At 45.1% G+C, this 20,977-nt stretch overlaps 35 non-coding genes across 35 annotated transcripts; all 35 read left to right on the top strand.

Moving 5' to 3' along the window:
• The first annotated feature begins 218 nt into the window (after window positions 1-218).
• trnas-gcu (transfer RNA serine (anticodon GCU)) lies at window positions 219-300 on the top strand. The gene has a single exon. It is a non-coding gene; the product is annotated as a tRNA-Ser (tRNA).
• A 481-nt stretch (window positions 301-781) lies between these two features.
• Window positions 782-863, top strand: trnas-gcu (transfer RNA serine (anticodon GCU)). The gene has a single exon. It is a non-coding gene; the product is annotated as a tRNA-Ser (tRNA).
• Window positions 864-1,344: 481 nt separating this feature from the next.
• On the top strand, window positions 1,345-1,426 carry trnas-gcu (transfer RNA serine (anticodon GCU)). Its single transcript has one exon. It is a non-coding gene; the product is annotated as a tRNA-Ser (tRNA).
• Window positions 1,427-1,909: 483 nt separating this feature from the next.
• On the top strand, window positions 1,910-1,991 carry trnas-gcu (transfer RNA serine (anticodon GCU)). Its single transcript has one exon. It is a non-coding gene; the product is annotated as a tRNA-Ser (tRNA).
• A 486-nt stretch (window positions 1,992-2,477) lies between these two features.
• Window positions 2,478-2,559, top strand: trnas-gcu (transfer RNA serine (anticodon GCU)). The gene has a single exon. It is a non-coding gene; the product is annotated as a tRNA-Ser (tRNA).
• A 480-nt stretch (window positions 2,560-3,039) lies between these two features.
• On the top strand, window positions 3,040-3,121 carry trnas-gcu (transfer RNA serine (anticodon GCU)). The gene has a single exon. It is a non-coding gene; the product is annotated as a tRNA-Ser (tRNA).
• A 481-nt stretch (window positions 3,122-3,602) lies between these two features.
• On the top strand, window positions 3,603-3,684 carry trnas-gcu (transfer RNA serine (anticodon GCU)). The gene has a single exon. It is a non-coding gene; the product is annotated as a tRNA-Ser (tRNA).
• A 480-nt stretch (window positions 3,685-4,164) lies between these two features.
• On the top strand, window positions 4,165-4,246 carry trnas-gcu (transfer RNA serine (anticodon GCU)). Its single transcript has one exon. It is a non-coding gene; the product is annotated as a tRNA-Ser (tRNA).
• Window positions 4,247-4,725: 479 nt separating this feature from the next.
• trnas-gcu (transfer RNA serine (anticodon GCU)) lies at window positions 4,726-4,807 on the top strand. The gene has a single exon. It is a non-coding gene; the product is annotated as a tRNA-Ser (tRNA).
• Window positions 4,808-5,288: 481 nt separating this feature from the next.
• trnas-gcu (transfer RNA serine (anticodon GCU)) lies at window positions 5,289-5,370 on the top strand. Its single transcript has one exon. It is a non-coding gene; the product is annotated as a tRNA-Ser (tRNA).
• Window positions 5,371-5,850: 480 nt separating this feature from the next.
• Window positions 5,851-5,932, top strand: trnas-gcu (transfer RNA serine (anticodon GCU)). Its single transcript has one exon. It is a non-coding gene; the product is annotated as a tRNA-Ser (tRNA).
• A 479-nt stretch (window positions 5,933-6,411) lies between these two features.
• Window positions 6,412-6,493, top strand: trnas-gcu (transfer RNA serine (anticodon GCU)). Its single transcript has one exon. It is a non-coding gene; the product is annotated as a tRNA-Ser (tRNA).
• Window positions 6,494-6,972: 479 nt separating this feature from the next.
• On the top strand, window positions 6,973-7,054 carry trnas-gcu (transfer RNA serine (anticodon GCU)). Its single transcript has one exon. It is a non-coding gene; the product is annotated as a tRNA-Ser (tRNA).
• Window positions 7,055-7,532: 478 nt separating this feature from the next.
• Window positions 7,533-7,614, top strand: trnas-gcu (transfer RNA serine (anticodon GCU)). The gene has a single exon. It is a non-coding gene; the product is annotated as a tRNA-Ser (tRNA).
• Window positions 7,615-8,090: 476 nt separating this feature from the next.
• On the top strand, window positions 8,091-8,173 carry trnas-gcu (transfer RNA serine (anticodon GCU)). The gene has a single exon. It is a non-coding gene; the product is annotated as a tRNA-Ser (tRNA).
• Window positions 8,174-8,652: 479 nt separating this feature from the next.
• trnas-gcu (transfer RNA serine (anticodon GCU)) lies at window positions 8,653-8,734 on the top strand. Its single transcript has one exon. It is a non-coding gene; the product is annotated as a tRNA-Ser (tRNA).
• A 479-nt stretch (window positions 8,735-9,213) lies between these two features.
• trnas-gcu (transfer RNA serine (anticodon GCU)) lies at window positions 9,214-9,295 on the top strand. Its single transcript has one exon. It is a non-coding gene; the product is annotated as a tRNA-Ser (tRNA).
• Window positions 9,296-10,337: 1,042 nt separating this feature from the next.
• On the top strand, window positions 10,338-10,419 carry trnas-gcu (transfer RNA serine (anticodon GCU)). The gene has a single exon. It is a non-coding gene; the product is annotated as a tRNA-Ser (tRNA).
• A 478-nt stretch (window positions 10,420-10,897) lies between these two features.
• On the top strand, window positions 10,898-10,979 carry trnas-gcu (transfer RNA serine (anticodon GCU)). The gene has a single exon. It is a non-coding gene; the product is annotated as a tRNA-Ser (tRNA).
• A 477-nt stretch (window positions 10,980-11,456) lies between these two features.
• Window positions 11,457-11,539, top strand: trnas-gcu (transfer RNA serine (anticodon GCU)). The gene has a single exon. It is a non-coding gene; the product is annotated as a tRNA-Ser (tRNA).
• A 480-nt stretch (window positions 11,540-12,019) lies between these two features.
• On the top strand, window positions 12,020-12,102 carry trnas-gcu (transfer RNA serine (anticodon GCU)). Its single transcript has one exon. It is a non-coding gene; the product is annotated as a tRNA-Ser (tRNA).
• A 479-nt stretch (window positions 12,103-12,581) lies between these two features.
• trnas-gcu (transfer RNA serine (anticodon GCU)) lies at window positions 12,582-12,663 on the top strand. The gene has a single exon. It is a non-coding gene; the product is annotated as a tRNA-Ser (tRNA).
• Window positions 12,664-13,145: 482 nt separating this feature from the next.
• Window positions 13,146-13,228, top strand: trnas-gcu (transfer RNA serine (anticodon GCU)). The gene has a single exon. It is a non-coding gene; the product is annotated as a tRNA-Ser (tRNA).
• Window positions 13,229-13,708: 480 nt separating this feature from the next.
• Window positions 13,709-13,790, top strand: trnas-gcu (transfer RNA serine (anticodon GCU)). The gene has a single exon. It is a non-coding gene; the product is annotated as a tRNA-Ser (tRNA).
• Window positions 13,791-14,269: 479 nt separating this feature from the next.
• On the top strand, window positions 14,270-14,352 carry trnas-gcu (transfer RNA serine (anticodon GCU)). Its single transcript has one exon. It is a non-coding gene; the product is annotated as a tRNA-Ser (tRNA).
• A 478-nt stretch (window positions 14,353-14,830) lies between these two features.
• Window positions 14,831-14,912, top strand: trnas-gcu (transfer RNA serine (anticodon GCU)). Its single transcript has one exon. It is a non-coding gene; the product is annotated as a tRNA-Ser (tRNA).
• A 479-nt stretch (window positions 14,913-15,391) lies between these two features.
• Window positions 15,392-15,474, top strand: trnas-gcu (transfer RNA serine (anticodon GCU)). The gene has a single exon. It is a non-coding gene; the product is annotated as a tRNA-Ser (tRNA).
• Window positions 15,475-15,952: 478 nt separating this feature from the next.
• Window positions 15,953-16,034, top strand: trnas-gcu (transfer RNA serine (anticodon GCU)). The gene has a single exon. It is a non-coding gene; the product is annotated as a tRNA-Ser (tRNA).
• A 473-nt stretch (window positions 16,035-16,507) lies between these two features.
• trnas-gcu (transfer RNA serine (anticodon GCU)) lies at window positions 16,508-16,589 on the top strand. Its single transcript has one exon. It is a non-coding gene; the product is annotated as a tRNA-Ser (tRNA).
• Window positions 16,590-17,628: 1,039 nt separating this feature from the next.
• trnas-gcu (transfer RNA serine (anticodon GCU)) lies at window positions 17,629-17,710 on the top strand. Its single transcript has one exon. It is a non-coding gene; the product is annotated as a tRNA-Ser (tRNA).
• A 477-nt stretch (window positions 17,711-18,187) lies between these two features.
• Window positions 18,188-18,269, top strand: trnas-gcu (transfer RNA serine (anticodon GCU)). Its single transcript has one exon. It is a non-coding gene; the product is annotated as a tRNA-Ser (tRNA).
• A 478-nt stretch (window positions 18,270-18,747) lies between these two features.
• On the top strand, window positions 18,748-18,829 carry trnas-gcu (transfer RNA serine (anticodon GCU)). Its single transcript has one exon. It is a non-coding gene; the product is annotated as a tRNA-Ser (tRNA).
• A 478-nt stretch (window positions 18,830-19,307) lies between these two features.
• On the top strand, window positions 19,308-19,389 carry trnac-gca (transfer RNA cysteine (anticodon GCA)). The gene has a single exon. It is a non-coding gene; the product is annotated as a tRNA-Cys (tRNA).
• A 479-nt stretch (window positions 19,390-19,868) lies between these two features.
• Window positions 19,869-19,950, top strand: trnas-gcu (transfer RNA serine (anticodon GCU)). The gene has a single exon. It is a non-coding gene; the product is annotated as a tRNA-Ser (tRNA).
• A 479-nt stretch (window positions 19,951-20,429) lies between these two features.
• On the top strand, window positions 20,430-20,511 carry trnas-gcu (transfer RNA serine (anticodon GCU)). The gene has a single exon. It is a non-coding gene; the product is annotated as a tRNA-Ser (tRNA).
• The last annotated feature ends 466 nt before the right edge of the window (window positions 20,512-20,977 follow it).

Consider the following 20,977-nt stretch of genomic DNA (forward strand, 5'->3'; position numbering starts at 1 on the left):
TTACCACGGGCAACCTCAACGGTGGGATTTGAACCGACACCTCCACACACTTAATTAAGCACTTTAGACCACTCAGCCTGACAACACATTTGTTAAATGTCTCGATGGGATCGACACATGGCCCTGCCGTTGCTATGCCTAACTTTCATTGATTTCAATCATGGGTTTACATGCAGCAACTACAGTTTGTGGGGGCAACTGCCACTGAAATACCATCGGATGAGGTGGCCGAGTGGTTAAGGCGATGGACTGCTAATCCATTGTGCTCTGCATGCATGGGTTCGAATCCCATCCTCATCGAGCAACCCAAAAAATCAGTACTTTTTTATGGCACTGTAAGATTTTGACTTTCGCAAAGATTGGTAAGATGGCCGACTGCCACCTGCAACAGCACAGAACTTGGTATCTGAGTGGTGAAGGCGATGAACTACATGTGTAGATTGGAAAACCAACCTCTTCGCAAATGTTTTTTTTATTTCTTCTCTTGCATAGCCCCACATGAATATTAGAATCCCTGCACACTCCTAGAGCGACTGATAAGATTCAGGTATTGAAGAATAACATTACCACGGGCAACCTCAACGGTGGGATTTGAACCGACACCTCCACACACTTAATCAAGCACTTTAGACCACTCAGCCTGACAACACATTTGTTAAATGTCTCGATGGGATCGACACATGGCCCTGCCGTTGCTATGCCTAACTTTCATTGATTTCAATCATGGGTTTACATGCAGCTACTACAGTTTGTGGGGGTTACTGCCACCTGTATACCAAAGGAAGAGGTGGCCGAGTGGTTAAGGCGATGGACTGCTAATCCATTGTGCTCTGCATGCATGGGTTCAAATCCCATCCTCATCGAGCAACCCAAAAAATCAGTACTTTTTTATGGCACTTCAAGATTTTGACTTTCGCAAAGATTGGTAAGATGGCCGACTGCCACTGCAACAGCACAGAACTTGGTATCTGAGTGGTGAAGGCGATGAACTACATGTGTAGATTGGAAAACCAACCTCTTCGCAAATGTTTTTTTTATTTCTTCTCTTGCATAGCCCCACATGAATATTGAATCCCTGCACACTCCTAGAGCGACTGATAAGATTCAGGTATTGAAGAATAGCTTTACCACGGGCAACCTCAACGGTGGGATTTGAACCGACACCTCCACACACTTAATCAAGCACTTTAGACCACTCAGCCTGACAACACATTTGTTAAATGTCTCGATGGGATCGACACATGGCCCTGCCGTTGCTATGCCTAACTTTCATTGATTTCAATCATGGGTTTACATGCAGCTACTACAGTTTGTGGGGGCAACTGCCACTCTGTATACCAATCGGATGAGGTGGCCGAGTGGTTAAGGCGATGGACTGCTAATCCATTGTGCTCTGCATGCATGGGTTCGAATCCCATCCTCATCGAGCAACCCAAAAATCAGTACTTTTTTATGGCACTGTCAAGATTTTGACTTTCGCAAAGATTGGTAAGATGGCCGACTGCCACCTGCAACAGCACAGAACTTGGTATCTGAGTGGTGAAGGCGATGAACTACATGTGTAGATTGGAAAACCAACCTCTTCGCAAATGTTTTTTTTATTTCTTCTCTTGCATAGCCCCACATGAATATTAGAATCCCTGCACACTCCTAGAGCGACTGATAAGATTCAGGTATTGAAGAATAGCTTTACCACGGGCAACCTCAACGGTGGGATTTCAACCGACACCTCCACACACTTAATCAAGCACTTTAGACCACTCAGCCTGACAACACATTTGTTAAATGTCTCGATGGGATCGACACATGGCCCTGCCGTTGCTACGCCAAACTTTCATTGATTTCAATCATGGGTTTACATGCAGCTACTACAGTTTGTGGGGGCAACTGCCACTCTGTATACCAATCGGATGAGGTGGCCGAGTGGTTAAGGCGATGGACTGCTAATCCATTGTGCTCTGCATGCATGGGTTCGAATCCCATCCTCATCGAGCAACCCAAAAATCAGTACTTTTTTATGGCACTGTCAAGATTTTGACTTTCGCAAAGATTGGTAAGATGGCCGACTGCCACCTGCAACAGCACAGAACTTGGTATCTGAGTGGTGAAGGCGATGAACTACATGTGTAGATTGGAAAACCAACCTCTTCGCAAATGTTTTTTTTATTTCTTCTCTTGCATAGCCCCACATGAATATTAGAATCCCTGCACACTCCTAGAGCGACTGATAAGATTCAGGTATTGAAGAATAGCTTTACCACGGGCAACCTCAACGGTGGGATTTGAACCGACACCTCCACACACTTAATCAAGCACTTTAGACCACTCAGCCTGACAAGACAACACATTTGTTAAATGTCTCGATGGGATCGACACATGGCCCTGCCGTTGCTATGCCTAACTTTCATTGATTTCAATCATGGGTTTACATGCAGCTACTACAGTTTGTGGGGGCAACTGCCACCTGTATACCAATGGATGAGGTGGCCGAGTGGTTAAGGCGATGGACTGCTAATCCATTGTGCTCTGCATGCATGGGTTTGAATCCCATCCTCATCGAGCAACCCAAAAAATCAGTACTTTTTTATGGCACTGTAAGATTTTGACTTTCGCAAAGATTGGTAAGATGGCCGACTGCCACTGCAACAGCACAGAACTTGGTATCTGAGTGGTGAAGGCGATGAACTACATGTGTAGATTGGAAAACCAACCTCTTCGCAAATGTTTTTTTTATTTCTTCTCTTGCATAGCCCCACATGAATATAGATCCCTGCACACTCCTAGAGCGACTGATAAGATTCAGGTATTGAAGAATAGCTTTACCAAGGGCAACCTCAACGGTGGGATTTGAACCGACACCTCCACACACTTAATCAAGCACTTTAGACCACTCAGCCTGACAACACATTTGTTAAATGTCTCGATGGGATCGACACATGGCCCTGCCGTTGCTATGCCTAACTTTCATTGATTTCAATCATGGGTTTACATGCAGCTACTACAGTTTGTGGGGGCTACTGTCACTCTGTATACCAATCGGATGAGGTGGCCGAGTGGTTAAGGCGATGGACTGCTAATCCATTGTGCTCTGCATGCATGGGTTCGAATCCCATCCTCATCGAGCAACCCAAAAAATCAGTACTTTTTTATGGCACTGTCAAGATTTTGACTTTCGCAAAGATTGGTAAGATGGCCGACTGCCACCTGCAACAGCACAGAACTTGGTATCTGAGTGGTGAAGGCGATGAACTACATGTGTAGATTGGAAAACCAACCTCTTCGCAAATGTTTTTTTTATTTCTTCTCTTGCATAGCCCCACATGAATATTAGAATCCCTGCACACTCCTAGAGCGACTGATAAGATTCAGGTATTGAAGAATAGCATTACCACGGGCAACCTCAACGGTGGGATTTGAACCGACACCTCCACACACTTAATCAAGCACTTTAGACCACTCAGCCTGACAACACATTTGTTAAATGTCTCGATGGGATCGACACATGGCCCTGCCGTTGCTATGCCTAACTTTCATTGATTTCAATCATGGGTTTACATGCAGCTACTACAGTTTGTGGGGGCAACTGCCACTCTATACCAACGGATGAGGTGGCCGAGTGGTTAAGGCGATGGACTGCTAATCCATTGTGCTCTGCATGCATGGGTTCGAATCCCATCCTCATCGAGCAACCCAAAAAATCAGTACTTTTTTATGGCACTTCAAGATTTTGACTTTCGCAAAGATTGGTAAGATGGCCGACTGCCACCGCAACAGCACAGAACTTGGTATCTGAGTGGTGAAGGCGATGAACTACATGTGTAGATTGGAAAACCAACCTCTTCGCAAATGTTTTTTTTATTTCTTCTCTTGCATAGCCCCACATGAATATTGAATCCCTGCACACTCCTAGAGCGACTGATAAGATTCAGGTATTGAAGAATAGCTTTACCACGGGCAACCTCAACGGTGGGATTTGAACCGACACCTCCACACACTTAATCAAGCACTTTAGACCACTCAGCCTGACAACACATTTGTTAAATGTCTCGATGGGATCGACACATGGCCCTGCCGTTGCTATGCCTAACTTTCATTGATTTCAATCATGGGTTTACATGCAGCAGCTACAGTTTGTGGGGGGATACTGCCACTTATGTACCAATGGATGAGGTGGCCGAGTGGTTAAGGCGATGGACTGCTAATCCATTGTGCTCTGCATGCATGGGTTCGAATCCCATCCTCATCGAGCAACCCAAAAAATCAGTACTTTTTTATGGCACTTCAAGATTTTGACTTTCGCAAAGATTGGTAAGATGGCCGACTGCCACTGCAACAGCACAGAACTTGGTATCTGAGTGGTGAAGGCGATGAACTACATGTGTAGATTGGAAAACCAACCTCTTCGCAAATGTTTTTTTTATTTCTTCTCTTGCATAGCCCCACATGAATTTAGGATCCCTGCACACTCCTAGAGCGACTGATAAGATTCAGGTATTGAAGAATAGCTTTACCACGGGCAACCTCAACGGTGGGATTTGAACCGACACCTCCACACACTTAATCAAGCACTTTAGACCACTCAGCCTGACAACACATTTGTTAAATGTCTCGATGGGATCGACACATGGCCCTGCCGTTGCTATGCCTAACTTTCATTGATTTCAATCATGGGTTTACATACAGCAACTACAGTTTGTGGGGGCAACTGCCACTCATATACCATCGGATGAGGTGGCCGAGTGGTTAAGGCGATGGACTGCTAATCCATTGTACTCTGCATGCATGGGTTGGAATCCCATCCTCATCGAGCAACCCAAAAAATCAGTATTTTTTTATGGCACTGTAAGATTTTGACTTTCGCAAAGATTGGTAAGATGGCCGACTGCCACTGCAACAGCACAGAACTTGGTATCTGAGTGGTGAAGGCGATGAACTACATGTGTAGATTGGAAAACCAACCTCTTCGCAAATGTTTTTTTTATTTCTTCTCTTGCATAGCCCCACATGAATATTAGGAATCCCTGCACACTCCTAGAGCGACTGATAAGATTCAGGTATTGAAGAATAGCTTTACCACGGACAACCTCAACGGTGGGATTTGAACCGACACCTCCACACACTTAATCAAGCACTTTAGACCACTCAGCCTGACAACACATTTGTTAAATGTCTCGATGGGATCGACACATGGCCCTGCCGTTGCTATGCCTAACTTTCATTGATTTCAATCATGGGTTTACATGCAGCAACTACAGTTTGTGGGGGCAACTGCCACTGAAACACCATCGGATGAGGTGGCCGAGTGGTTAAGGCGATGGACTGCTAATCCATTGTGCTCTGCATGCATGGGTTCGAATCCCATCCTCATCGAGCAACCCAAAAAATCAGTTACTTTTTTATGGCACTGTCAAGATTTTGACTTTCGCAAAGATTGGTAAGATGGCCGACTGCCACTGCAACAGCACAGAACTTGGTATCTGAGTGGTGAAGGCGATGAACTACATGTGTAGATTGGAAAACCAACCTCTTCGCAAATGTTTTTTTTATTTCTTCTCTTGCATAGCCCCACATGAATTTAGGATCCCTGCACACTCCTAGAGCGACTGATAAGATTCAGGTATTGAAGAATAGCTTTACCACGGGCAACCTCAACGGTGGGATTTGAACCGACACCTCCACACACTTAATCAAGCACTTTAGACCACTCAGCCTGACAACACATTTGTTAAATGTCTCGATGGGATCGACACATGGCCCTGCCGTTGCTATGCCTAACTTTCATTGATTTCAATCATGGGTTTACATGCAGCACTACAGTTTGTGGGGGCAACTGCCACTGAAATGCCATTGGATGAGGTGGCCGAGTGGTTAAGGCGATGGACTGCTAATCCATTGTGCTCTGCATGCATGGGTTCGAATCCCATCCTCATCGAGCAACCCAAAAAATCAGTACTTTTTTATGGCACTGTAAGATTTTGACTTTCGCAAAGATTGGTAAGATGGCCGACTGCCACTGCAACAGCACAGAACTTGGTATCTGAGTGGTGAAGGCGATGAACTACATGTGTAGATTGGAAAACCAACCTCTTCGCAAATGTTTTTTTTATTTCTTCTCTTGCATAGCCCCACATGAATTTTGAATCCCTGCACACTCCTAGAGCGACTGATAAGATTCAGGTATTGAAGAATAGCTTTACCACGGGCAACCTCAACGGTGGGATTTGAACCGACACCTCCACACACTTAATCAAGCACTTTAGACCACTCAGCCTGACAACACATTTGTTAAATGTCTCGATGGGATCGACACATGGCCCTGCCGTTGCTATGCCTAACTTTCATTGATTTCAATCATGGGTTTACATGCAGCAACTACAGTTTGTGGGGGCAACTGCCACTCATATACCATCGGATGAGGTGGCCGAGTGGTTAAGGCGATGGACTGCTAATCCATTGTGCTCTGCATGCATGGGTTCGAATCCCATCCTCATCGAGCAACCCAAAAAATCAGTACTTTTTTATGGCATTGTAAGATTTTGACTTTCGCAAAGATTGGTAAGATGGCCGACTGCCACTGCAACAGCACAGAACTTGGTATCTGAGTGGTGAAGGCGATGAACTACATGTGTAGATTGGAAAACCAACCTCTTCGCAAATGTTTTTTTTATTTCTTCTCTTGCATAGCCCCACATGAATATTAGGATCCCTGCACACTCCTAGAGCGACTGATAAGATTCAGGTATTGAAGAATAGCTTTACCAAGGGCAACCTCAACGGTGGGATTTGAACCGACACCTCCACACACTTAATCAAGCACTTTAGACCACTCAGCCTGACAACACATTTGTTAAATGTCTCGATGGGATCGACACATGGCCCTGCCGTTGCTATGCCTAACTTTCATTGATTTCAATCATGGGTTTACATGCAGCACTACAGTTTGTGGGGGCAACTGCCACTGTATACCAATCGGATGAGGTGGCCGAGTGGTTAAGGCGATGGACTGCTAATCCATTGTGCTCTGCATGCATGGGTTCGAATCCCATCCTCATCGAGCAACCCAAAAAATCAGTACTTTTTTATGGCACTTCAAGATTTTGACTTTCGCAAAGATTGGTAAGATGGCCGACTGCCACTGCAACAGCACAGAACTTGGTATCTGAGTGGTGAAGGCGATGAACTACATGTGTAGATTGGAAAACCAACCTCTTCGCAAATGTTTTTTTTATTTCTTCTCTTGCATAGCCCCACATGAATATTGAATCCCTGCACACTCCTAGAGCGACTGATAAGATTCAGGAATTGAAGAATAGCATTACCACGGGCAACCTCAACGGTGGGATTTGAACCGACACCTCCACACACTTAATCAAGCACTTTAGACCACTCAGCCTGACAACACATTTGTTAAATGTCTCGATGGGATCGACACATGGCCCTGCCGTTGCTATGCCTAACTTTCATTGATTTCAATCATGGGTTTACATGCAGCACTACAGTTTGTGGGGGCAACTGCCACTCGTATACCATCGGATGAGGTGGCCGAGTGGTTAAGGCGATGGACTGCTAATCCATTGTGCTCTGCATGCATGGGTTCGAATCCCATCCTCATCGAGCAACCCAAAAAATCAGTTATTTTTTATGGCACTCCAAGATTTTGACTTTCGCAAAGATTGGTAAGATGGCCGACTGCCACTGCAACAGCACAGAACTTGGTATCTGAGTGGTGAAGGCGATGAACTACATGTGTAGATTGGAAAACCAACCTCTTCGCAAATGTTTTTTTTATTTCTTCTCTTGCATAGCCCCACATGAATTAGGATCCCTGCACACTCCGAGAGCGACTGATAAGATTCAGGTATTGAAGAATAGCTTTACCACGGGCAACCTCAACGGTGGGATTTGAACCGACACCTCCACACACTTAATCAAGCACTTTAGACCACTCAGCCTGACAACACATTTGTTAAATGTCTCGATGGGATCGACACATGGCCCTGCCGTTGCTATGCCTAACTTTCATTGATTTCAATCATGGGTTTACATGCAGCACTACAGTTTGTGGGGGCAACTGCCACTGTATACCAATGGATGAGGTGGCCGAGTGGTTAAGGCGATGGACTGCTAATCCATTGTGCTCTGCATGCATGGGTTTCGAATCCCATCCTCATCGAGCAACCCAAAAAATCAGTTATTTTTTATGGCACTCCAAGATTTTGACTTTCGCAAAGATTGGTAAGATAGCCGACTGCCACTGCAACAGCACAGAACTTGGTATCTGAGTGGTGAAGGCGATGAACTACATGTGTAGATTGGAAAACCAACCTCTTCGCAAATGTTTTTTTTATTTCTTCTCTTGCATAGCCCCACATGAATATTAGGATCCCTGCACACTCCGAGAGCGACTGATAAGATTCAGGTATTGAAGAATAGCTTTACCACGGGCAACCTCAACGGTGGGATTTGAACCGACACCTCCACACACTTAATCAAGCACTTTAGACCACTCAGCCTGACAACACATTTGTTAAATGTCTCGATGGGATCGACACATGGCCCTGCCGTTGCTATGTCTAACTTTCATTGATTTCAATCATGGGTTTACATGCAGCACTACAGTTTGTGGGGGCAACTGCCACTGTATACCCATCGGATGAGGTGGCCGAGTGGTTAAGGCGATGGACTGCTAATCCATTGTACTCTGCATGCATGGGTTGGAATCCCATCCTCATCGAGCAACCCAAAAAATCAGTATTTTTTATGGCACTGTAAGATTTTGACTTTCGCAAAGATTGGTAAGATGGCCGACTGCCACTGCAACAGCACAGAACTTGGTATCTGAGTGGTGAAGGCGATGAACTACATGTGTAGATTGGAAAACCAACCTCTTCGCAAATGTTTTTTTTATTTCTTCTCTTGCATAGCCCCACATGAATATTAGGATCCCTGCACACTCCTAGAGCGACTGATAAGATTCAGGTATTGAAGAATAGCATTACCACGGGCAACCTCAACGGTGGGATTTGAACCGACACCTCCACACACTTAATCAAGCACTTTAGACCACTCAGCCTGACAACACATTTGTTAAATGTCTCGATGGGATCGACACATGGCCCTGCCGTTGCTATGCCTAACTATCATTGATTTCAATCATGGGTTTACATGCAGCAACTACAGTTTGTGGGGGCAACTGCCACTGAAATGCCATTGGATGAGGTGGCCGAGTGGTTAAGGCGATGGACTGCTAATCCATTGTGCTCTGCATGCATGGGTTCGAATCCCATCCTCATCGAGCAACCCAAAAAATCGGTACTTTTTTATGGGATTGTAAGATTTTGACTTTCGCAAAGATTGGTAAGATGGCCGACTGCCACTGCAACAGCACAGAACTTGGTATCTGAGTGGTGAAGGCGATGAACTACATGTGTAGATTGGAAAACCAACCTCTTCGCAAATGTTTTTTTTATTTCTTCTCTTGCATAGCCCCACATGAATATAGGATCCCTGCACACTCCGAGAGCGACTGATAAGATTCAGGTATTGAAGAATAGCTTTACCACGGGCAACCTCAACGGTGGGATTTGAACCGACACCTCCACACACTTAATCAAGCACTTTAGACCACTCAGCCTGACAACACATTTGTTAAATGTCTCGATGGGATCGACACATGGCCCTGCCGTTGCTATGCCTAACTTTCATTGATTTCAATCATGGGTTTACATACAGCAACTACAGTTTGTGGGGGCAACTGCCACTCGTATACCATCGGATGAGGTGGCCGAGTGGTTAAGGCGATGGACTGCTAATCCATTGTGCTCTGCATGCATGGTTTTCGAATCCTATCGTCATCGAGCAACCCAAAAAATCAGTACTTTTTTATGGCACTGTAAGATTTTGACTTTCGCAAAGATTGGTAAGATGGCCGACTGCCACTGCAACAGCACAGAACTTGGTATCTGAGTGGTGAAGGCGATGAACTACATGTGTAGATTGGAAAACCAACCTCTTCGCAAATGTTTTTTTTATTTCTTCTCTTGCATAGCCCCACATGAATATTAGGATCCCTGCACACTCCTAGAGCGACTGATAAGATTCAGGTATTGAAGAATAGCATTACCACGGGCAACCTCAACGGTGGGATTTGAACCGACACCTCCACACACTTAATCAAGCACTTTAGACCACTCAGCCTGACAACACATTTGTTAAATGTCTCGATGGGATCGACACATGGCCCTGCCGTTGCTATGCCTAACTTTCATTGATTTCAATCATGGGTTTACATGCAGCTACTACAGTTTGTGGGGGCAACTGCCACTCGTATACCAATGGATGAGGTGGCCGAGTGGTTAAGGCGATGGACTGCTAATCCATTGTGCTCTGCATGCATGGGTTCGAATCCCATCCTCATCGAGCAACCCAAAAAATCAGTACTTTTTTATGGCACTGCAAGATTTTGACTTTCGCAAAGATTGGTAAGATGGCCGACTGCCACTGCAACAGCACAGAACTTGGTATCTGAGTGGTGAAGGCGATGAACTACATGTGTAGATTGGAAAACCAACCTCTTCGCAAATGTTTTTTTTATTTCTTCTCTTGCATAGCCCCACATGAATATAGAATCCCTGCACACTCCTAGAGCGACTGATAAGATTCAGGTATTGAAGAATAGCATTACCACGGGCAACCTCAACGGTGGGATTTGAACCGACACCTCCACACACTTAATCAAGCACTTTAGACCACTCAGCCTGACAACACATTTGTTAAATGTCTCGATGGGATCGACACATGGCCCTGCCGTTGCTATGCCTAACTTTCATTGATTTCAATCATGGGTTTACATGCAGCTACTACAGTTTGTGGGGGCAACTGCCACTGTATACCAACGGATGAGGTGGCCGAGTGGTTAAGGCGATGGACTGCTAATCCATTGTGCTCTGCATGCATGGGTTCGAATCCCATCCTCATCGAGCAACCCAAAAAATCAGTACTTTTTTATGGCACTTCAAGATTTTGACTTTCGCAAAGATTGGTAAGATGGCCGACTGCCACTGCAACAGCACAGAACTTGGTATCTGAGTGGTGAAGGCGATGAACTACATGTGTAGATTGGAAAACCAACCTCTTCGCAAATGTTTTTTTTATTTCTTCTCTTGCATAGCCCCACATGAATATAGAATCCCTGCACACTCCTAGAGCGACTGATAAGATTCAGGTATTGAAGAATAGCATTACCACGGGCAACCTCAACGGTGGGATTTGAACCGACACCTCCACACACTTAATCAAGCACTTTAGACCACTCAGCCTGACAACACATTTGTTAAATGTCTCGATGGGATCGACACATGGCCCTGCCGTTGCTATGCCTAACTTTCATTGATTTCAATCATGGGTTTACATACAGCACTACAGTTTGTGGGGGCAACTGCCACTGTATACCATCGGATGAGGTGGCCGAGTGGTTAAGGCGATGGACTGCTAATCCATTGTGCTCTGCATGCATGGTTTTCGAATCCTATCCTCATCGAGCAACCCAAAAAATCAGTACTTTTTTATGGCACTGTAAGATTTTGACTTTCGCAAAGATTGGTAAGATGGCCGACTGCCACTGCAACAGCACAGAACTTGGTATCTGAGTGGTGAAGGCGATGAACTACATGTGTAGATTGGAAAACCAACCTCTTCGCAAATGTTTTTTTTATTTCTTCTCTTGCATAGCCCCACATGAATATTAGGATCCCTGCACACTCCTAGAGCGACTGATAAGATTCAGGTATTGAAGAATAGCTTTACCACGGGCAACCTCAACGGTGGGATTTGAACCGACACCTCCACACACTTAATCAAGCACTTTAGACCACTCAGCCTGACAACACATTTGTTAAATGTCTCGATGGGATCGACACATGGCCCTGCCGTTGCTATGCCTAACTTTCATTGATTTCAATCATGGGTTTACATGCAGCTACTACAGTTTGTGGGGGCAACTGCCACTGAAATACCATCGGATGAGGTGGCCGAGTGGTTAAGGCGATGGACTGCTAATCCATTGTGCTCTGCATGCATGGGTTTCGAATCCCATCCTCATCGAGCAACCCAAAAATCAGTTATTTTTTATGGCACTGCAAGATTTTGACTTTCGCAAAGATTGGTAAGATGGCCGACTGCCACCTGCAACAGCACAGAACTTGGTATCTGAGTGGTGAAGGCGATGAACTACATGTGTAGATTGGAAAACCAACCTCTTCGCAAATGTTTTTTTTATTTCTTCTCTTGCATAGCCCCACATGAATTTAGGATCCCTGCACACTCCGAGAGCGACTGATAAGATTCAGGTATTGAAGAATAGCTTTACCACGGGCAACCTCAACGGTGGGATTTGAACCGACACCTCCACACACTTAATCAAGCACTTTAGACCACTCAGCCTGACAACACATTTGTTAAATGTCTCGATGGGATCGACACATGGCCCTGCCGTTGCTATGCCTAACTATCATTGATTTCAATCATGGGTTTACATGCAGCAACTACAGTTTGTGGGGGCAACTGCCACTGAAATACCATCGGATGAGGTGGCCGAGTGGTTAAGGCGATGGACTGCTAATCCATTGTGCTCTGCATGCATGGGTTTGAATCCCATCCTCATCGAGCAACCCAAAAATCATGTACTTTTTTATGGCACTGCAAGATTTTGACTTTCGCAAAGATTGGTAAGATGGCCGACTGCCACCTGCAACAGCACAGAACTTGGTATCTGAGTGGTGAAGGCGATGAACTACATGTGTAGATTGGAAAACCAACCTCTTCGCAAATGTTTTTTTTATTTCTTCTCTTGCATAGCCCCACATGAATATTAGGAATCCCTGCACACTCCTAGAGCGACTGATAAGATTCAGGTATTGAAGAATAGCTTTACCACGGGCAACCTCAACGGTGGGATTTGAACCGACACCTCCACACACTTAATCAAGCACTTTAGACCACTCAGCCTGACAACACATTTGTTAAATGTCTCGATGGGATCGACACATGGCCCTGCCGTTGCTATGCCTAACTTTCATTGATTTCAATCATGGGTTTACATGCAGCTACTACAGTTTGTGGGGGCAACTGCCACTTGTATACCAATGGATGAGGTGGCCGAGTGGTTAAGGCGATGGACTGCTAATCCATTGTGCTCTGCATGCATGGGTTTCGAATCCCATCCTCATCGAGCAACCCAAAAAATCAGTTATTTTTTATGGCACTGTAAGATTTTGACTTTCGCAAAGATTGGTAAGATGGCCGACTGCCACCTGCAACAGCACAGAACTTGGTATCTGAGTGGTGAAGGCGATGAACTACATGTGTAGATTGGAAAACCAACCTCTTCGCAAATGTTTTTTTTATTTCTTCTCTTGCATAGCCCCACATGAATATAGGATCCCTGCACACTCCGAGAGCGACTGATAAGATTCAGGTATTGAAGAATAGCTTTACCACGGGCAACCTCAACGGTGGGATTTAAACCGACACCTCCACACACTTAATCAAGCACTTTAGACCACTCAGCCTGACAACACATTTGTTAAATGTCTCGATGGGATCGACACATGGCCCTGCCGTTGCTATGCCTAACTTTCATTGATTTCAATCATGGGTTTACATGCAGCTACTACAGTTTGTGGGGGCAACTGCCACTGTATACCAATCGGATGAGGTGGCCGAGTGGTTAAGGCGATGGACTGCTAATCCATTGTGCTCTGCATGCATGGGTTTGAATCCCATCCTCATCGAGCAACCCAAAAATCAGTACTTTTTTATGGCACTGCAAGATTTTGACTTTCGCAAAGATTGGTAAGATGGCCGACTGCCACCTCAACAGCACAGAACTTGGTATCTGAGTGGTGAAGGCGATGATCTACATGTGTAGATTGGAAAACCAACCTCTTCGCAAATGTTTTTTTTATTTCTTCTCTTGCATAGCCCCACATGAATATAGGAATCCCTGCACACTCCTAGAGCGACTGATAAGATTCAGGTATTGAAGAATAGCTTTACCACGGGCAACCTCAACGGTGGGATTTGAACCGACACCTCCACACACTTAATCAAGCACTTTAGACCACTCAGCCTGACAACACATTTGTTAAATGTCTCGATGGGATCGACACATGGCCCTGCCGTTGCTATGCCTAACTTTCATTGATTTCAATCATGGGTTTACATGCAGCTACTACAGTTTGTGGGGGCAACTGCCACTTGTATACCAATGGATGAGGTGGCCGAGTGGTTAAGGCGATGGACTGCTAATCCATTGTGCTCTGCATGCATGGGTTTCGAATCCCATCCTCATCGAGCAACCCAAAAATCAGTTATTTTTTATGGCATTGTAAGATTTTGACTTTCGCAAAGATTGGTAAGATGGCCGACTGCCACCTGCAACAGCACAGAACTTGGTATCTGAGTGGTGAAGGCGATGAACTACATGTGTAGATTGGAAAACCAACCTCTTCGCAAATGTTTTTTTTATTTCTTCTCTTGCATAGCCCCACATGAATATAGGATCCCTGCACACTCCGAGAGCGACTGATAAGATTCAGGTATTGAAGAATAGCTTTACCACGGGCAACCTCAACGGTGGGATTTGAACCGACACCTCCACACACTTAATCAAGCACTTTAGACCACTCAGCCTGACAACACATTTGTTAAATGTCTCGATGGGATCGACACATGGCCCTGCCGTTGCTATGCCTAACTTTCATTGATTTCAATCATGGGTTTACATGCAGCTACTACAGTTTGTGGGGGCAACTGCCACTGTATACCAACGGATGAGGTGGCCGAGTGGTTAAGGCGATGGACTGCTAATCCATTGTGCTCTGCATGCATGGGTTTGAATCCCATCCTCATCGAGCAACCCAAAAAATCAGTACTTTTTTATGGCACTGCAAGATTTTGACTTTCGCAAAGATTGGTAAGATGGCCGACTGCCACCGCAACAGCACAGAACTTGGTATCTGAGTGGTGAAGGCGATGATCTACATGTGTAGATTGGAAAACCAACCTCTTCGGAAGTGTTTTTTTTATTTCTTCTCTTGCATAGCCCCACATGAATATTGAATCCCTGCACACTCCTAGAGCGACTGATACGATTCATGTATTGAAGAATAGCTTTACCAAGGGCAACCTCAACGGTGGGATTTGAACCGACACCTCCACACACTTAATCAAGCACTTTAGACCACTCAGCCTGACAACACATTTGTTAAATGTCTCGATGGGATCGACACATGGCCCTGCCGTTGCTATGCCTAACTTTCATTGATTTCAATCATGGGTTTACATGCAGCTACTACAGTTTGTGGGGGCAACTGCCACTCGTATACCAATGGATGAGGTGGCCGAGTGGTTAAGGCTGATGGACTGCTAATCCATTGTGCTCTGCATGCATGGGTTCGAATCCCATCCTCATCGAGCAACCCAAAAAATCGATACTTTTTTATGGCACTGCAAGATTTTGACTTTCGCAAAGATTGGTAAGATGGCCGACTGCCACCTCAACAGCACAGAACTTGGTATCTGAGTGGTGAAGGCGATGAACTACATGTGTAGATTGGAAAACCAACCTCTTCGCAAATGTTTTTTTTATTTCTTCTCTTGCATAGCCCCACATGAATATTGAATCCCTGCACACTCCTAGAGCGACTGATAAGATTCAGGTATTGAAGAATAGCTTTACCAAGGGCAACCTCAACGGTGGGATTTGAACCGACACCTCCACACACTTAATCAAGCACTTTAGACCACTCAGCCTGACAACACATTTGTTAAATGTCTCGATGGGATCGACACATGGCCCTGCCGTTGCTATGCCTAACTTTCATTGATTTCAATCATGGGTTTACATGCAGCTACTACAGTTTGTGGGGGAACTGCCACTCGTATACCGCAGGATGAGGTGGCCGAGTGGTTAAGGCGATGGACTGCTAATCCATTGTGCTCTGCATGCATGGGTTCGAATCCCATCCTCATCGAGCAACCCAAAAAATCAGTACTTTTTTATGGCACTGCAAGATTTTGACTTTCGCAAAGATTGGTAAGATGGCCGACTGCCACAGCACAGAACTTGGTATCTGAGTGGTGAAGGCGATGAACTACATGTGTAGATTGGATAACCAACCTCTTCGCAAATGTTTTTTTTATTTCTTCTCTTGCATAGCCCCACATGAATATAGAATCCCTGCACACTCCTAGAGCGACTGATAAGATTCAGGTATTGAAGAATAGCTTTACCACGGGCAACCTCAACGGTGGGATTTGAACCGACACCTCCACACACTTAATCAAGCACTTTAGACCACTCAGCCTGACAACACATTTGTTAAATGTCTCGATGGGATCGACACATGGCCCTGCCGTTGCTATGCCTAACTTTCATTGATTTCAATCATGGGTTTACATGCAGCTACTATAGTTTGTGGGGTCAACTGCCACCTGTATACCAACGGATGAGGTGTCCGAGTGGTTAAGGCAATGGACTGCTAATCCATTGTGCTCTGCATGCATGGGTTTGAATCCCATCCTCATCGAGCAACCCAAAAAATCTGTACTTTTTTATGGCACTGCAAGATTTTGACTTTCGCAAAGATTGGTAAGATGGCCGACTGCCACCGCAACAGCACAGAACTTGGTATCTGAGTGGTGAAGGCGATGAACTACATGTGTAGATTGGATAACCAACCTCTTCGCAAATGTTTTTTTTATTTCTTCTCTTGCATAGCCCCACATGAATATAGAATCCCTGCACACTCCTAGAGCGACTGATTAGATTCAGGTATTGAAGAATAGCTTTACCACGGGCAACCTCAACGGTGGGATTTAAACCTACACCTCTACACACTTAATCAAGCACTTTAGACCACTCAGCCTGACAACACATTTGTTAAATGTCTCGATGGGATCGACACATGGCCCTGCCGTTGCTATGCCTAACTTTCATTGATTTCAATCATGGGTTTACATGCAGCTACTACAGTTTGTGGGGGCAACTGCCACCTGTATACAAAAGGATGAGGTGGCGAGTGGTTACGGCGATGGACTGCTAATCCATTGTGCTCTGCATGCATGGGTACAAATCCCATCCTCATCGAGCAACCCAAAAAATCAGTACTTTTTTATGGCACTGCAAGATTTTGACTTTCGCAAAGATTGGTAAGATGGCCGACTGCCACCGCAACAGCACAGAACTTGGTATCTGAGTGGTGAAGGCGATGAACTACATGTGTAGATTGGATAACCAACCTCTTCGCAAATGTTTTTTTTATTTCTTCTCTTGCATAGCCCCACATGAATATAGAATCCCTGCACACTCCTAGAGCGACTGATAAGATTCAGGTATTGAAGAATAGCTTTACCACGGGCAACCTCAACGGTGGGATTTAAACCTACACCTCCACACACTTAATCAAGCACTTTAGACCACTCAGCCTGACAACACATTTGTTAAATGTCTCGATGGGATCGACACATGGCCCTGCCGTTGCTATGCCTAACTTTCATTGATTTCAATCATGGGTTTACATGCAGCTACTACAGTTTGTGGGGGCAACTGACCATTTTATACCAACTGATGAGGTGGCCGAGTGGTTAAGGCAATGGACTGCTAATCCATTGTGCTCTGCATGCATGGGTTCGAATCCCATCCTCATCAAGTAAGCCAGAAATCAGTACTTTTTTATGGGACTTCAAGATTTTGACTTTCGCAAAGATTGGTAAGATGGCCGACTACCACCGCAACAGCACAGAACTTGGTATCTGAGTGGTGAAGGCGATTAACTACATGTGTAGATTGGAAAACCAACCTCTTCGCAAATGTTTTTTTATTTCTTCTCTTGCATGGCCCCACATGAATATTGAATCCCTGCACACTCCTAGAGCGAGTGATACGATTCATTTATTGAAGAATAGCTTTACCAAGGGCAACCTCAATGTTGGGATTTGAACCGACACCTCCACACACTTAATCAAGCACTTTAGACCACTCAGCCTGACAACACATTTGTTAAATGTCTCGATGGGATCGACACATGGCCCTGCCGTTGCTATGCCTAACTTTCATTGATTTCAATCATGGGTTTACATGCAGCTACTACAGTTTGTGGGGGCAACTGCCTCTCGTATACCGCCGGATGAGGTGGCCGAGTGGTTAAGGCGATGGACTGCTAATCCATTGTGCTCTGCATGCATGGGTTCGAATCCCATCCTCATCGAGCAACCCAAAAAATCAGTACTTATTTATGGCACTTCAAGATTTTGACTTTCGCAATGATTGGTAAGATGGCCGACTGCCACCGCAACAGCACAGAACTTGGTATCTGAGTGGTGAAGGCGATGAACTACATGTGTAGATTGGAAAACCAACCTCTTCGCAAATGTTTTTTTATTTCTTCTCTTGCATGGCCCCACATGAATATTGAATCCCTGCACACTCCTAGAGCGACTGATACGATTCATGTATTGAAGAATAGCTTTACCAAGGGCAACCTCAACGGTGGGATTTGAACCGACACCTCCACACACTTAATCAAGCACTTTAGACCACTCAGCCTGACAACACATTTGTTAAATGTCTCGATGGGATCGACACATGGCCCTGCAGTTGCTATGCCTAACTTACATTGATTTCAATCATGGGTTTACATGCAGCTACTACAGTTTGTGGGGGCAACTGCCACTTGTATACCAATGGATGAGGTGGCTGAGTGGTTAAGGCGATGGACTGCTAATCCATTGTGCTCTGCATGCATGGGTTTGAATCCCATCCTCATCGAGCAACCCCAAAATTTGTTATTTTTTATGGCACTGCAAGATTTTGACTTTCGCAAAGATTGGTAAGATGGCCGACAGCCACCGCAACAGCACAGAACTTGGTATCTGAGTGGTGAAGGCGATGATCTACATGTGTAGATTGGAAAACCAACCTCTTCGCAAATGTTTTTTTTATTTCTTCTCTTGCATAGCCCCACATGAATATAGGATCGCTGCACACTCCGAGAGCGACTGATAAGATTCAGGTATTGAAGAATAGCTTTACCAAGGGCAACCTCAACGGTGGGATTTGAACCGACACCTCCACACACTTAATCAAGCACTTTAGACCACTCAGCCTGACAACACATTTGTTAAATGTCTTGATGGGATCGACACATGGCCGTGCCGTTGCTATGCCTAACTTTCATTGATTTCAATCATGGGTTTACATGCAGCTACTACAGTTCGTGGGGGCAACTGCCACTGGTATACCAACGGAAGAGGTGGCCGAGTGGTTAAGGCGATGGACTGCAAATCCATTGTGCTCTGCATGCATGGGTTTGAATCCCATCCTCATCGAGCAACCCAAAAAATCTGTACGTTTTTATGGCACTGCAAGATTTTGACTTTCGCAAAGATTGGTAAGATGGCCGACTGCCACCGCAACAGCACAGAACTTGGTATCTGAGTGGTGAAGGCGATGAACTACATGGGTAGATTGGATAACCAACCTCTTCGCAAATGTTTTTTTTATTTCTTCTCTTGCATAGCCCCACATGAATATAGAATCCCTGCACACTCCTAGAGCGACTGATAAGATTCAGGTATTGAAGAATAGCTTTACCACGGGCAACCTCAACGGTGGGATTTGAACCGACACCTCTACACACTTAATCAAGCACTTTAGACCACTCAGCCTGACAACACATTTGTTAAATGTCTAGATGGGATCGACACATGGCCCTGCCGTTGCTATGCCTAACTTTCATTGATTTCAATCATGGGTTTACATGCAGCTACTACAGTTTGTGGGGGCAACTGCCACTTGTATACCAATGGATGAGGTGGCCGAGTGGTTAAGGCGATGGACTGCTAATCCATTGTGCTCTGCATGCATGGGTTTGAATCCCATCCTCATCGAGCAACCCAAAAAATGTTTTATTTTTTATGGCACTGCAAGATTTTGACTTTCGCAAAGATTGGTAAGATGGCCGACAGCCACCGCAACAGCACAGAACTTGGTATCTGAGTGGTGAAGGCGATGATCTACATGTGTAGATTGGAAAACCAACCTCTTCGCAAATGTTTTTTTTATTTCTTCTCTTGCATAGCCCCACATGAATATAGGATCCCTGCACACTCCGAGAGCGACTGATAAGATTCAGGTATTGAAGAATAGCTTTACCAAGGGCAACCTCAACGGTGGGATTTGAACCGACACCTCCACACACTTAATCAAGCACTTTAGACCACTCAGCCTGACAACACATTTGTTAAATGTCTCGATGGGATCGACACATGGCCGTGCCGTTGCTATGCCTAACTTTCATTGATTTCAATCATGGGTTTACATGCAGCTACTACAGTTCGTGGGGGCAACTGCCACTGGTATGCCAACGGAAGAGGTGGCCGAGTGGTTAAGGCGATGGACTGCTAATCCATTGTGCTCTGCATGCATGGGTTTGAATCCCATCCTCATCGAGCAACCCAAAAAATCTGTAAGTTTTTATGGCACTGCAAGATTTTGACTTTCGCAAAGATTGGTAAGATGGCCGACTGCCACCGCAACAGCACAGAACTTGGTATCTGAGTGGTGAAGGCGATGAACTACATGGGTAGATTGGATAACCAACCTCTTCGCAAATGTTTTTTTTATTTCTTCTCTTGCATAGCCCCACATGAATATAGAATTCCTGCACACTCCTAGAGCGACTGATTAGATTCAGGTATTGAAGAATAGCTTTACCACGGGCAACCTCAACGGTGGGATTTAAACCTACACCTCTACACACTTAATCAAGCACTTTAGACCACTCAGCCTGACAACACATTTGTTAAATGTCTCGATGGGATCGACACATGGCCCTGCCGTTGCTATGCCTAACTTTCATTGATTTCAATCATGGGTTTACATGCAGCTACTACAGTTTGTGGGGGCAACTGCCAC

Source organism: Salmo trutta, chromosome 19 (genome assembly GCF_901001165.1).
Source record: "Salmo trutta chromosome 19, fSalTru1.1, whole genome shotgun sequence".
NCBI classification, from domain to species: Eukaryota; Metazoa; Chordata; class Actinopteri; order Salmoniformes; family Salmonidae; genus Salmo; species Salmo trutta.